The 12,809-nt window shown below is 44.7% G+C and overlaps 1 long non-coding RNA gene across 1 annotated transcript in view; it reads left to right on the top strand.

The window, feature by feature from the left end:
* The window catches only part of LOC145982256 (uncharacterized), a 322,713-nt gene extending 310,168 nt beyond the window's left edge, over nucleotides 1-12,545 (top strand). Inside the window, exon 3 of the long non-coding RNA XR_014441035.1 lies at nucleotides 12,341-12,545. This is a non-coding gene — a long non-coding RNA (uncharacterized LOC145982256). The remainder of the gene's footprint in view (nucleotides 1-12,340) is intronic.
* The last annotated feature ends 264 nt before the right edge of the window (nucleotides 12,546-12,809 follow it).

Below are 12,809 nucleotides of genomic sequence, written 5' to 3' on the forward strand. Positions count from 1 at the left end.
TCGACAGGCAACAGACGCGTACATGGTTCGGGGCAGAAATGGCGGCGCTGGCGGTGTAGCGCAAGGGGAGTCCCCAAAACACAGTGGGGAGACACCGCAGCAAGAACAAAGCACGGTGCAACAAAAGAGAAAGAGGACCGGACGGGGAATGGTACCTGCCAAGGAGACAACAAATGCGGGACGAGGGATTCCCCGTAGCAGCACCGAGGGGATGTCACACAGAGGTCGTGCGCCAGCAGGACAAACACAGCAACTACGGGCACAGGAGGTTATTGCTAATGAAAAGTGCACGTACAGATAGGACCACGTACCCCGTACTGACGTTGTAAAAAACGTGATGAGGCCCAATCAGCCTCTTAGAAATGAAGCCGGAGACACATCGCTGGGTGGGAGCGGGCGAAAGGCTGCTGGAGTGTCGCACGGGCCCCACCACTCCGTACGGTGGACGACACTAATGGACGAGATCGGAATATTTCCATCCCGATCACCAGGTCCACCGTTCCCAGACCTGACGCGGCTGCTTGCTTCCGAGCGCAACCCCAGCCGAACAACTCGAGTCCCTCCTCGGCCGCAGCCTTCCGCTCCGAAACCAAGCGTGGCCTCACACCACCGCAGCCGCACACTGCCACGTGGGTGTGAGACCGGGCCGAGCAAGGCTGGACAGATAAACTGCGTGGGACAATCGTGTAATGAAGCTACGTGGGGGTATGCACGTCTGTTCAACTGCTGGGTTACCCCACATTGGTGTACACAAACACCACACGATCGTACGTAGTGCTCCCCGTCGGCTCGAGCAAGACGGACGAAGTACGTGTTGTGGGTGAATGGGGCAAGAATGAAGGACGGTACATGTGTTCCACGATGACAAGGCCCCAGAGTACATGGCCCCACCTGACGGCATTGGTCAGGTAGTGAAGAGCGCAGGCACGGGTGGCTCAGGAACGTCAGCTGATTGTACCACAGCGCCGTGCGGACGTGTGGGCTGATTGGAAGTGCAGCGTCACGGAGCGTGTCAGTGAAAGAGCTGGTGCGGTGGTGGTGTGCTTGACGTACGACAATTGAGTACGTTGTTTCGAACCCGTTGTGACCAGTGTGTGTGTTTGTGCCACCTGTGCACTGCAGTACAGTATTCCATAATTGGCACTATCCTCACCGTACCATGGAACGCTACATATTTGCAGAACTGAGGGACATGCATTTTGTCTACGGCCTTGCAGATGGCAATCGCCGAGCAGCTGCACCCCTTTATCGCGGACGGTATCCGGAGAGGCGACAACCCGACAGCAGGTTGTTTTCGAACGTGCACCGTACCCTTGGTGAATCGGGTGTGTTACGTGCAGGCCATCATGTCGGTCCCCCAAGACATGTGCGCACCGCTGCGGTCGAGGAGGACGTACTTGCTCGCGTGGACGACACACCGTCCACTAGCACCCGTAGCATTGCACGTGCAGTGGGAGTATCACAGTCGACAGTGTGGCGTGTCCTTCATGATGATCTGCTGTATCCCTATCATCCACAGCGAGTCCACGCGTTGCAGGCTGGGGATTACCCACGACGTGTGGAATTCTGTCAACGACTGTTGCAGTTTTGTACCGACGATCCCCGTTTTTTGCGCCATGTGCTTTTCATGGACGAAGCAACATTCACCCGTGAGGTCATCTTCAATTGCCGAAACAGCCATGTGTGGGATTATGAAAATCCACATGCAGCAGTCGAGGTGCACCATCAGACCCTGTTTGCAGTGAATATCTGGGCAGGTATCATCGATGAACAGATTATCGGTCCATACCTGCTGCCACCACGTTTAAATGGCCGCCTCTATCGCACCTTTCTTGCATCAGTCCTTCCAGAGCTGCTAGAAGATGTACCCCTCAACGTGCGACATCGTATGTGGTTTCAATTGGATGGAGCGCCTGCACATTTTGATGGCACAGTGCGAACCCTTTTGCACCATACCTACCCACAGCGCTGGATCGGCAGAGAGGGCCCCGTCCCCCGGCCCGCCCGTTCGCCTGACCTCACACCAATGGATTTCTTCTTGTGGGGCCATGTGAAAACACTCGTCTACGAGACCCCGGTGCCTGACAAGGAAACGTTGGTAGCGCGGATACTTGCAGCATCGGCTGAGGTGTGTACAATGCCAGGGATTTTTGATAGGGTTCGCCAGAATTTCCTGCGACGCTGCAATGCCTGCATTGAATGTGGTGGTCGTCAATTTGAGCAACTTTTGTAACAACGTCAGTCCGTGGTACGACTACGTACTACGTACTATTCCTATCTGTAAGTGCACCTTTGCGTAGCAATAAACCTCCTGTGCCCGTAGTTGCTGTGTTTGTCCTGCTGGCGCACGACCTCTGTGAGACATCCCCTCGGTGCTGCTACGGGGAATCCCTTGTCCCGCATTTGTTGTCTCCTTGACAGGTACCATTCCCCGTCCGGTCCTCTTTCTCTTTTGTTGAACTGTGCTTTGCTCTTGCTGCGGTGTCTCCCCACTGTGTTTGGGGACTCCCCACGCGCTGCATGTGTTTGTTTCCCGCTGTGCAATTGTTACTTCATGCTTCATTGCTTCTTTTGTCCCTACCGTTGTCGATCGCTACCCTTTCCCTTCACTTGTCTTGCGGGACACTCCTATTTCCTTTGTGGAACCCCATGCGCATGCGTTGCGCAGCTGCCGCCTAGTGTTTTTCGGATGGGCGACTTTGGTGTTCCTTTTGACTTCGATTGTTCCGCCTTTCTATCTTCACTGGTACTGGCTGTACAGAGGTGTGAAGTTCATTTTCACACGTTTTCGGCGTTGTCTAGCTCCTCACGGAGCCATCTCTCGGCAAAGTGGAAGGGCAACTTTCGTCTCTATTTCATGGGAGGTATCTGTGGTTTTCGTTTGTACTATACCTTTAGAATCACCATATATATTTTACATATGTACTGTCTGTCAGGTATTTATAAATTAGCAAACTAATTCGATTATCAACTGGATTTTTGGAGCACAAAATTCTTGGTGGGAGGTTGGTTGGATGAACAAGATTAAGTCAATGAAAAAATTTAGTACAGGAAACTTCAACGTTTTGCCCGCGTATAACAAACAAGCGATTTGGTTTCTGTAACTAGGATTTGTTGCAGCGAACCAGACTTTTTTCTCAATGCAGTGCGCTGTTCTGTGAGAACCAGCGGATGTAGCCTGCGATTTCTCTCGGTGTCGCAAGAAGCGGCCTATCTTCTGGTGGTTTTGTTCCGAGTTGATGAACTGTTGTTTCTACCTTATCATGGTGAGGTTCTGGTGGCCGTGGCTGTGGATTTGTTGTGAAGACGTACTGCAGACGTCTGGCGAAGATGTTTTCCTGTCTTTGCGGGTTGATCTCTAGTTCTGGTCCACTTCGTCGTTGGCAGTTGCGGTGCTGGTGCTGTGTGCTTTATGACCTGGTGTGCCACTTCGAAGTAAATCGTGACATGATCCGAATTGAGTGACATATCGGCATATGGTGATACTGCTACTCCGCATCCCGTGTCGAGTAGGACATCCAGGACATCAGGTACTCCTGTTGCCTGGAAGTGTGTCAGCTCTAGCGTGGCGGCGATTTGCAGTCCTATTCCTGGGAGGATGCGAGCTAGTTCGTTGCCTGCTGCGTTGTTGTGCATTGAATTCCAGCTGCCGTGCTTGGCGTTCAGGTCCCCGGTGATTATCAAATGTTGGCTCAGCGCTTCAAGCGTAGCAATGTCCTGATCTTCTATGGTGGCAGTAACATGATACTATCACATGAGGAGTTCTCGGTGTGAGGATTCGTAATGCTATTGCCTCTATCTGTTGTAGTGCTGGAATTTTTTTATGTGGGAATGCTTCTTTTTTCGAGATTGGCGACCCCCTATTTGCGTTTGTAGCCTGTCTCTTCTGTAGATGGTGTAGTTTCGCAGATGGAATCGGTGCTTGGGCTTCAGGAGCGTCTTTTTGGAGGCAAAACACATTTATTTTGTGGGTGATAGATGGTTCTGGACCTCTATCTTCTGTTTCTTGATGTCGTTCACAATAAACGACGCTATGCGCAGCTGACGGTGTATGCTGATTTTATTGGAAGAGGCAAGTTTGTTCATGTCAGCAATCATCAGTGCAATGGCGGGGAATCTGTCAAAGGAGTCTTTAAATGATTGGAGTTGGATAGCTGCTTTCATTACGTGTGGGAGCATTTTGGTTAGTCTCCTTCCCGTGAAAGCAGCGATGAAGGTTCGGAAGATTTAATCATCTTCTTGAATAGGTGGATCCTGCCTTCTCCCTGTTAACTCTGTGGGCCGGTATTTGGTAGCCATATCCAATTCTGCTAGTTGTAACTTCTCTCGGGATCCGCTTGGCTGCGCTGGTTCTGCTCACTTGGTGCTGGGTTATTTTGTTCGTGGCGTTCTGGTGTTGGCTCCGCCGGTCGTGTTGGCTATCGCTGGTTTCTATTTTTGATGCCTGTGTTGTCTGCATCCGCGAACCATCTTCCCTGTGTTACTTTTGAGAAGATTCGATACCCTCTGAAGTTTGCTGGGTGCGGTCCAGAACAGTTGAGGCAGAGACAGGGGTCCTTCCGTTTAGGCTTCTCGCAGTCTCTTGCTCTGTGCTGTCGCCCACATCGAACGCACCTCGGATTCTCTTCGCAGGATCTGGCTGCATGTACCAGGCGTTAGCACTTCCAACCCTGCAGTATGCTTGTTCCCCTCTACGTGTCTACGACGAACCGGTTTTTGCCTATTAGGTACTCATCGTAGATCTCGGCTGTTCCCGGAGCTCTGCGGAGTGTGACCAAGAAGAAGAAGTTTCGGACCTTGGGTTCTCCCGGGGTGGCCCTCTTGGTTAGCTTTTTGACCTCTTTCACTGGTTGGTTCTTGTCGATGAGTTCGTCTTTTAAGCCGGTTGTTAGGATGTCCAGTTGGAGGTGTCGAAGGACGACTTTTACCGGTCGCGGTTGACGTGGAACTCCGGTCGAGTATTGGAGTTGTTTTTATCTGCAGAGCGAGATGGTCTTGTCGTAGGCATCTGTAGTTTCAAATTGAAGCCTCATCCCTTCCAAGGTTTTCCGGTGTTCCTTAATTGCTGCTGCGAGGGTGCTCACGAATGTGTACCTGTTCTGTACGCCGTAGATGTTAATGACTGGTGGTCTGGTTTGTTTCCTTTGTTGTCATTCTCTCTCATCTTTTTTTTTGGGTTGTATTTTGACTTCCCTCTGGCTCTTTGGTGATCATGAGTACATCAAAGGTGATTTGTAGAAGTATATCCTCTTCTGAGAAAGTTGCTAACTTTGGTCTGGATGGGCTCTCTTTCTGGGGTATATGAACCCCCCTTCTTCTGCCTGGACTTCTTGTTCAGCGATGGTGGCGTTATGTGCGGTACTTGCCTTTCTTTGGTGGTGGTGTTGGTGATGGTGTATGTCTTGGTTTGGTTGAGTTCCACCAGATCCTGTTTTTTCTGGCTTCTCTTGCTGGAACCTGGTGTGGCTTGTTCATGGTGCCCCGTTTTGCTGGATGTCTTTGGGTTCTTGGGTAGCGGCTCTTCCTTCCTTTCTGTGGGCTTTGGGTTTGGGTGGTCCCATGTTGTGGGCTCCGCTGGTGGTGTTTTCCCGGTTGGCTCTGGTTTGTTCTCCGGCGTGGCTCGTGTGCGGGCCGAACTTCATACTTCTTAATGGCCTTAAGAGGATTCTACGCGATCCTTCGCGTGACTGCCGCGTCGCAGTCCGGAACTGCGCGCTGATTGACTGTTAGTTCAGACGGCTTTAGGCTGCTTTCGGGGCGCTCGTTTTGAGCGGCCAGAGGAGATGTCTGGCACTGCTCGGCTCGGTGCGGCGTTGCCCGGGTGGGTGAGGCTTGACAAAAGGGCGTCATTTTCACACCTCCACGTTCTTTCTTATTGGAGGTTTCTCGTCTGCTTGGCGCGGGGCCTCGGTGGCCTGTATGGACACGATTGTTTCGCGTGAGCCCTTAGCGGTCGCGTATGGTTTTCGCGCTTGTGCTTTCGGCGGAAGGATTTCTTCTGACCTTGTGGTCGGAGCGTTGGCTTTCGAAACGACAAAGGCTCTCGCTGCACCGAAAACTAACTGGTGTGGTTCTGAAATGTGTATGAGCTCTCGTCCTTGCTGTTCTGGCTTCCCACTATCGGTGGCGCATGGCCAGCGCAGATCCTAAGTGAACGCTTTGCCAACTCAATATTTGGCTACGTCTTACAACCTCCGCGTTGAGAATTATCATGTTTTTGTTGTGAAAATTCACTAGTGGAAAAATCACTAGATGCATTTGTTAACTTAAACACAACATGAGTCTAGCAGGACTCTGCATTATTAAGCAATGGATTTAACTAGGCAAGTGCCGAATGAGGTAGCGAGCCACGGCCCTGTGTGCCACTCTCTTATCTGACACTTAATTAATTTTGAACCTGACACAAAAATAGAAGAAAACATGTAAATTTCGTATACGTTCGCACAGAGTGTCCAAAAATTAAACCCTTATATTCTCCAAAATTTTAAATATCTAACATCCCTCCTTCCATGTGAGGCTCAAAATATTTCAATATTCCCTTGTACAGCAAATGATATCGCCAAGAATTCGAGACGTCATATCATTGTCCAACTATCTTGATTTGAAGATCTCCATACCTCAGTGACCGCGCTCACAATGAACAAAATGAAAATACATTAAGAGATCTAAATAATTCTACCTGCGAAAAACGTGGAAATTATATATATATATATATACCTATATTTTTTAGGTCATCAACTTCCGCTCCCTACTTATAAATATATTAAATTATGTGGATATCTGATGTGAAACGTACGATGCGCGATCAGAGAGCCTGAATGTTGCATTGAAAACTGCAGAGAACAATGACTGACTTATGAACAGTGAAAGGTTTTTCCATGCATCAATGGGATTGTATTTATAACTATAAATAGAGAAGGGAGAAAGACACATGTTGGTATGATGAACTACATTGTAATCGAAAAAATTTAATTGAAGAAACAAAACACGTTCATTGTCAAAAATAGGGCATTCAATTTCAGGCACATTACACTAACTGAAAGAGTATTTTCAAAATTAATAGTATCCCCGTTCTTCACCTTTTTTTCAGTTATCACACATGTCAATTTCCTTTATATTCTCTATATTCTCATTGGGACAAACACCCACATCCATGCCCGAACCGAGTATTGGTAATATCGCACGCTAGCCAACAATTCCCGAGGAAAAGTTTGATACGCGGTTTAGGCACAAGTGGTTGGAATCCTATTTTAAACTATAGATCCAATTTTTTTACTGTGCATGAAGTGGACTTAAAAAGAAGAAAAAAGTCGATGAAGAGCGCTTGAAGGTTTCGATGAGTTTCAAGTACCTTGATGAGGCGAAGCTATTACATGATTTTCAAGTGGTCAAGTGTTAGCGGATAAGTTTCACGTAAAGAAGGCTTTGAGTTCTATTCCCGTTCTATCGCCATATTTTTTTAAATAACTCGAGCAACTAATTATTTCATTTTTAATAATTTATTGGAGTAAAAGTTAAATACATTTTTACTTTATTTTTGGTGGAAATCTTTACTTTACCGTTAACAATTTTATTTGTGAAAATTATTCTTTTCGATAGAAAATGATACAGAAATACATATGATACTATTCACAAGAAAATATCGTAATCGTTTGGAAAACAAAATTCAATTCAAAATTCAACAATTCGCAGAGCAAATAAAATAAGAATGTTCGCAATAAATAAATTGAAATATATAGTCACTCGAGTCAAGAAGAAAATTGGAGGCAATCAAGCGGGAATCGAACCCAGTATCTGCTGCATGTCAAACTAACACGCTACCATCCCACCACCTGATCTTCTTTCAGTCGGACAATCTAATCGTCTTGTGAATAACGCTTGCTAAGTTTCTAATCTTTGAAGCGCTTGTAATTGTTGTTGTGTGTCACGGAGTTATGTTTACTGCAACATTTGAGCACACAATCCAAACATATATACTTTATACACAGAAAACATGGGTTTTCGGCACATAATTACAGAGCATGCGCTATGTCAAGGACTAGAAGGAACTTCGCAAAAGTTACTGAAGCTTTTCTACGGTGCTGACAGTTGGCCCCGGAGTCACGTGGTATATGTTTATCACTCGACATGACCTTGTGCCTGCAGAACCAGCACACTGAAGTGAACGAAGGTATTTTACGTGATTTGTAAGCTGGAAGAAAACATGCCACGCGTTACAACAGCCAGAGGTTTGTCTTCAGCTTTGGGACAGACAAATCACACTTGGCATACAGACAGAGTATAATGTAAGATAAAAGGAAATTATTTCTCCGTCTCCTCACACTGACAATTTTATTGCCTTTTTTTGAGTTATTTGACCAAAGAGACGGATTATATTATTGAAGTCGTATCTCGTGTGATGGCTTTGTTCAGTATGCTGATCAGGTTTTCTGACAAAAGCAGGACGAGCTACCCAAGAACAGTAACTTTCTGTCTTTTATATCTGCTTCCTTCATCATCCGGTATAAGGCAGACAAGGACATACCACAAATATGTTAGAGAACTATTGCTAATTTGGTACCTTGTGTTGCAATTGAATTTCTGTCATGAACAGCTGCAAAGAAACAAAGGCTTTCCTTTTTAAAGATTACACCGAATAATTGTTATTTGATTAGAACACTAAAATGACTTCAGTATTCCCATGCAATACACAAGAGATTCTAAACACACTCTAAAATATACTACTCTGATCGTGCATCGTACGTTTCACATCACTTATCCACATAATTTAATATATTTATAAGTGGTTTTAAGCGAAATTCTCCATTATTATCATTTCCATATATGATATCAGTCCTCCTCCGTAGCCGAGCCGGTTAAGGCGTTCACTCGCCTTGAGATCGTTTGCTGCGTGACGGCGTAGGTTCGAATCCAGCTCTGGATTCGGCCTACGTATAGGGCAAGTGGCAACCCACCATCGTGAGGAAATTGGGGAGCTTCGAATGAGTAAGCGTAATCCGGTCCCAGAAACCTACTATAACGGCTGGGGATACGTCAGGCTGACCCCCCGAATATTCCAATACTGGTTGCAGAGATCTCCACGCTTAGAGGTGACGAAGGAAATCGTGGAATGTAGATCGGCAGTCGGTAGGTAAGCCATGGTCCTTCAGAGCTGTTACGCAAAGGATTATTATTATTATTATTATTATTATATATAATACCAATATCACATTGCAAACAGTTATTAACCCTGCTTTGGTTAATGGTTTCAATGTCATTTGCTGGGAAAAAGAGTTTCGTATAACTTTAGATTCGAACATGGAACATGCTTTAGACAGCACTCTTGATTTTGAAACGTGGAAAGGTAATCATTTTACAGGAAACGTGAAGGTTGGTTGTGTTGACAGACTGTAGCTACTGCCATACTAGCACTGACAACTACGAAGCATTCTTAATGATCACGTGTCTGCATGTTTTTTGCTAATAAATAACTGCGTTTTTGTAACACATACACAAATACATCGTCGCTTCGGAACATCAAATTTTCATCTTTTCTGCTTTCAAATTACCAACATACGAAGTGGCATTCAATTCAGAACGTTTTGCAGAAACCTCAGTTTTATAAATAATCCTATAATCCTTTGCGCAACAGCCCTTTAAGGGCCTAGGCGTACCTACAGACTGCCGATATCCCTCCCACGCTTTACTTCGTCACCTGCAAGCGTGGAGATCTTCAAACAGGATTGGAATAGACGGGGGGTCAGCCCGACGTATCCCTAGCCATTATAGTAGGTCTCCGTGACCGGATTACGCTTACTCATTCGAAGCTCCCCAATTTCCTCACGATGGTGGGTTGCCACCGGCCCTATACACAGATTGAAATTTCCAGAGACTGAACCGGGATCGAACCCATGCCGTCCCGCAGACGCCGTTCAAAGAAAGGTGCCAAAGAAAAAAATTCCTTTAGCTGGGCTCGAACTCGGGTTGCCCGCATGCTAGTCCGACACGACAATCAACACTCCAAGCGAGACGACACAAAACTCTTTTGCATGTCGTCGACTGAAACGCAAGTTAATTTTCAGATTGCTAATTCCCAAGGTATAACATGTGTAGGCAGATGTGTCTTGCATTTTCTGTAGTTTTGTTATTTCACTCGATTTGGTCTCTCCCTAGGTTAATCACGGCAATAATGAGGAATATTTTTTTGACAAAGATGATAAAGAGACACACAAGAATAATCACCCTCGCAAAAAGCTAGAACTTGAGTCTGGAACCTTCGACACGAGGTGTGTTACTTGTTCTAACTATATCTGTGTGTTTTCGTTAGAATCATGCTATTTCGTGAGTTGGATTGAATGAAGTAGATAAATTAGACAAGTGGGTGGAAGGGACTGGAGAATCGTAGCTACGGAACCATTGAGAAGATATCCATCGCCTAGATAGAGAATCTCTATATCTCGTTGTGATAAAGAACTTATTAGAAGAATGAAAATATAGATTATACGAACAAATTTGATGTGTACTCTTTCGGCAAAATTCCTAGAAAACAATATTACATATTTCTTCACTAATAGAAAAGAATAAAAAAATGTCCTTTGTGGGGATCGAACCTAGACCTCACTGATGAAAGCTCTGTACGCTAACCAACACTCTTTCAATAGCACCATGTTTTATTTTTTACAGTCAGTCAGCCTGCTTCCTTCCTCAACACCTGAAGACAAAGTGCATGTTAATATCTCTCATAATTGTTTCATTGTCTAATAGAAACCACGTATGTCAAAAATGGACGCATTCTTTCTGTGAAACATCCCACGTTTCGCACATCGTGCTTCTCCATTTACTGTTATTTGGACATTCAGTTGGAAGTTAAAACTTAGCTTTGACTGTTTGTTTCGACGTGCATGTGTGTGAGAAGAGTGGTGTGCACGTGTGTTCGATGTTTTTCTGCGTATTATTTTCGTTCAAAGCATTAATATAATTGTAAAATATGGAATTTACTGTAATGCAAGGAGTGAAAATATAAACCCAGTCCGTCAGGTTCGTTCCCGAACAACATTAAATTATGGAACGTAATGTGGACCGAGTATTATTCCATGTCGATTGATTGATTTGTTGTTTTAAGTCCACTTTATGCACAGTAAGGCTAATTGGGACTGTTCCTACTGTTTAAAGTGGGATCCGAACCACTATGTGCCTCCAGCGGGTATCGAACCCGGAACCCCTTGATTACAAGGCGACGATGCTAACACTGCGCCATTGGGGAGGCCCTATTCCATGTCGAGAACACGAGATATTACGATCGACAATCTTTATCTCGTATTTCTCTCTGACATCACTACTGAATTTATATAGATAGCCGTGACTGGTATACAAGCCGCAGAATTGCAATGATGGTTGGGTTGTCTAATCACAAGGCGGTTGGTTGTCAGACATGGATGGTTTTCTTCAGTGCTTCTTCAATAAGGTTGTTACAACACAGCAGTGTCCGTGACTGTACATTCCAACCAATTTTAGTGGACACAGGCCATGTTCATGAAAACAAAATGGAGAAAATATTTTGTTTTTATTTTTGCGTTCGTGGTTTCATCAATATCTGCAGCATTTTCCGATAGGTTGATCTGGTGTTTTAAGTCACTCTATGTACATTAAGGCTAATCGGTACTTGTTATAGAGTTTAAATGGGATCCGAACCACTACACGGCAGGGTATCGAACCCGGTCCCTTTGATTATAAGACGACGATGCTACCATTGTGCCATCGGGTAATCTCTATGTAGCATGTGTAATTTGCTATTATTGTTGCATGGCACTCGAAATATGATGGAGGCATTTCACAATAAACGGCTTCCAATTTCAGTCAGCCTTTATTGGAAACTCATTGTTCTTGTGAGTTTATAAATACTATTAATATTTCTTGCAGCATATTAAGTATCTTAATTGATTAGTATATTACTCAAGTAAGACTAAACCTTTCTTGTTTTCAATTCGTCTCTCGTAACAAGGGAAGCTAGTTGCAACATTGCCAAGCGATCTTAAGTTATGTCAGTTTGTCCGTTTTCTGTGTTCGGTTGAATACATTCAGGTTTCATTTTAAGGGCTTATTGCAACCTAACTACACTCTTCACAGATAGTGTTTATCAGGAAAGGTCATACGATTTCATGCCATTTACCGGCACTCAATCGTTGTTGATATTGTCTTACGACACCCTGTTTGATAATAATAATAATGTATAATAATTGCATATGCATAATATATTTAATAGCATCCTTTGTATAATTATGTATTTTATAAATGTATGTCTGGGAGGTGTTTATGTTCGACGTATGATTTATAATTCTTGAATATATCTCTCATTCTGCAGAGTGTTCTGGGCTGTGGCTGTATCCGCTAGTTTTCTTACTGGTTTAACGATGGTCCTGGAATCTTGGAGCGCGTTTCAAGATGACCCAGTTGTGGTTGTATACAACAAGGCTGAATTAAATTTGCAAGTACCAATACATGCAACCTTTATTTGCCCTCAAACTATTTCCTCTGAAGAAAGAATAGAATCATTAGTTTCCAGGTAAGGAGGTTAGTCAAATAATACTGACTCATACATATAAACATACAGTTAAGTTCAAATATTCACAAATTCACAATTCTCTATTTCTTCCCATTGTGGCGCAAACTAAATGCACATTATGTCAACAATGAATTAGGCCATTTTTCTAACTTACTATGGTGACAAAGTGGAACCAATTTAACTTTGAATGTTCAAGTAATATATTTGAAAAAGCAGGCGGAATAAGCATTTTTGGAGGAATTTGTGAATTTCTGGCATCCTTTAAAGT

The sequence above is a fragment of the Lepisma saccharinum genome, unplaced genomic scaffold (genome assembly GCF_977018435.1).
Source record: "Lepisma saccharinum unplaced genomic scaffold, izLepSacc3.1 HAP1_SCAFFOLD_32, whole genome shotgun sequence".
Taxonomy (NCBI): Eukaryota; Metazoa; Arthropoda; class Insecta; order Zygentoma; family Lepismatidae; genus Lepisma; species Lepisma saccharinum.